The following is a 3,065-nucleotide window of genomic DNA, read 5'->3' as shown; positions in this document are numbered from 1 at the left end:
GAATAAATGAAAGAGTGGGTTTCAATTTTGCCCCTTTCACTTGAGTGAAATCTGATCTTGAATCAACTTTGGTTCAATCTCCAATTTGTTTCTGAATTTTCCAAACCAATAAACCGGGAACTTCTGATTCTGCCAGAAGTTTTTCCTGAGACCTACATAATAATACATATATTTTTATTTTGTAGACGATGAAATTGTCGTTTTAGATGGCATGCTATACAAAAAAAAATTAAAGTCAAAATTGCTATTTTGGTGAAAACCATCAATTTTAATAAATTATTTTTCTTATTTTTTATTGTTTATAAATTATTTGTGATAGATAATTTAACTATCTATGTTATGTTGTATATGATTTCAATGCAATTTTGAAATTTATATAGAATTTTGGGATAAAAAAAAATTCAAACGTATTTAATTTGAATTCATAATTTTTTTTTGTTTCTCAACACGTTTATAAAACAAAATGGTCCAAATTTAAAAAATAATAAATTTTGGTGCCACCCAAATTATTTTAGATCCTGGATTGATAATGTGAGAGGGGGTTAAGATAGAGACTAAACAGCCAACCCGACAAAGAGGTAAACTGTGTGCTGTCTCTGCCCTGTAAAAAACCACAGACATTTCTCTCCCACTTGTCCGAAATGTCAATACAAACATTATCCCAATGTCTCCTCGACTTTTTATTTTTATTTTTCAGTACAGCAATAAATAACCCAATTTACACATGTGGAGTTCACATGAATAGAACTGTGGTAGAACAGTGTGTAATTTTTTCGCCTAAAGTCAAAACGAATGTGTATTCCTTATTTATAATATTCAAAACTATTTATTTATCTTCAGACCATAGTATTTATTTCATTTTTCTAAAAAAATATAAACATAAAAAAAATCAATAAATTTAAATGGCTAATTAATATTGAGAGATATGATTACATAGAGGATAATATTAATAATTAGGCCGACATGGGGGGAGGTGGAGAGTGACAGGGCTGTGACTGACAGGCATCAAAAATACAAATAAACGGAGTAGTCGACAAGTACCGTCACGAAATCCAGTCCCACGATTTTATTGGGCCATGGCCCCACTTTCCGGAAAAAGAAATTTGATTTATTTTTTATTTACTTTAATCTTAAATATATATATATATATATATATATTATTTAAAAAGTGACATGCTTTTATTTAATTTTTTCATTAAAAGAGGAAATTTGCGAATCTGACATTAAAAGAGTGATACTAATTTCGTGGTCCGACACCGACTAAGGTCTTTTAATCTTAGTGGCTATGAAATGCCTTTTGAATCAAACTTATATCTAAAATTTTTAATCAAACAAATGGATAAACCGAAACAATCACAACATCGTCATATTAATTAGGATTTTTTTTAGTGATAAGACTGCGTAAATATCCGAATTGTGTGATGTATTAGTTGTATGATAACAAATAGAAGATGCTAATCTAGTTTTTATTGGATATTATATATATAATCGATATATAATTTTATGGAAATTAATTTAAACAAAGTGTGTTTTATTTTCGTGGTATTAAGATTAATTTTAATGATAGTTGGTGACCAAGTAAGTTGTAAGGACCACTTGTTCATGCATGTTTCGTTTTCTAGCTTCGGAGAAAAATGATTTTTGATTTTAACAATAAAAAAAAAAGATTTTTGATTATTGTAGCCTCCCTACCAACCAATGGTCCTTTCCCTTCATATCTCCCCTATCATTTCGAAACCTTGTATATATATATATATACGTATATATATAACGGATTTGTTCATAGGTATATAACGTATAATTCCATACACACATATGTTGCATATATATAAGCATGATCTCCGATACTTTGATTCGATATTATATTTCATACTTGCCTTCGCATGTAGAGTTTTAGATGTAAACTCATATATAATATATGTGTGAAATTAATCTCCGATTCCACGAAACTAAGCAATGTACCTTGTATATATAGAATATATGGTTGCGTCGAGTTTATATTTTAGTTTGCATTTTATTATTGTATTAATAATTATAATTTTTTCTAAATTTTGGAATTCATCTAGAAAACTAGATTATATATTTCAATTCATTTAATAAATAATAATAATGTAAAGATAATTATTTTGACAATGTGGACGATATACCAAGTTAGACGACAATATCATTTTAATAAACTCTAAAATCATTAAAAAAAACATGTAATACTTAAATTTCATGCAAATATAGAGCTATAATTTTATCCATAATTTAAAAATAAAAGTCTTCTAGCTAGTTAGGATCACAACGGAATATCGATCGTAGTTCCTAAGCCAGAACCGTCTAATAGCAAATGCAAACGGATCTAAGCGATCCAACTCGATCTTCTCCAACCTATACGTATACGTACGTTCAAATTGAATTTGATATATATATATATATATATATATATATATATGATGCTTTTTATAGACAAAAAGAATTAATAAAGGAGACATTAAGTGTTGAAAATGACTCCAACTGTTTCCATTGAAAAACAGAAACCATGTCTGTGTCCCAAACCCAATTGAACCCTTTCTCCAGAACATGATTTCATCCGTTAATTAACGGTTAAAGTTATCGACTCAGTTGGTGACTAAAATAATAATTATTTTAATGTATAAAAAATCTTTTATTTTATTTTATTTTTTCCTCTTATTGTCTTTTTCTCCATAATTCCGTCACTTGAAAACTTTAAAAACGATGTAGTTACAGTTTTATGTCGCTAGGTTTATAACAAAGCCGTCCCAGATAATTTAGAGGCCTCTACAAAATATTTTTTATTTTTTATTTTTTATTTTTATAAAAATATTAAATAAAAAATTAAATATATTAATTAATAAATCTAATGTTAAAAAGGTCATAAATATAATCCAAAAATTATAAATATTAATGATAATAATTACGAAACTGTATGTTGAATATAATTTTAATTATTTATTATATATTATATTAATAAATATAATTACAAATTAGTGATTAAAAAAAATTAAATGTGGGTCCTATAAAATTGTGGAGTCCTATCCACTTGCACTTGCCTTTATAAG

The sequence above is a fragment of the Tarenaya hassleriana genome, unplaced genomic scaffold, assembly GCF_000463585.1.
Source record: "Tarenaya hassleriana unplaced genomic scaffold, ASM46358v1 Cleome22, whole genome shotgun sequence".
Taxonomy (NCBI): domain Eukaryota; kingdom Viridiplantae; phylum Streptophyta; class Magnoliopsida; order Brassicales; family Cleomaceae; genus Tarenaya; species Tarenaya hassleriana.
The sequence above is the reverse complement of the archived record's forward strand: the minus strand, read 5'-3'. Positions refer to the sequence as shown.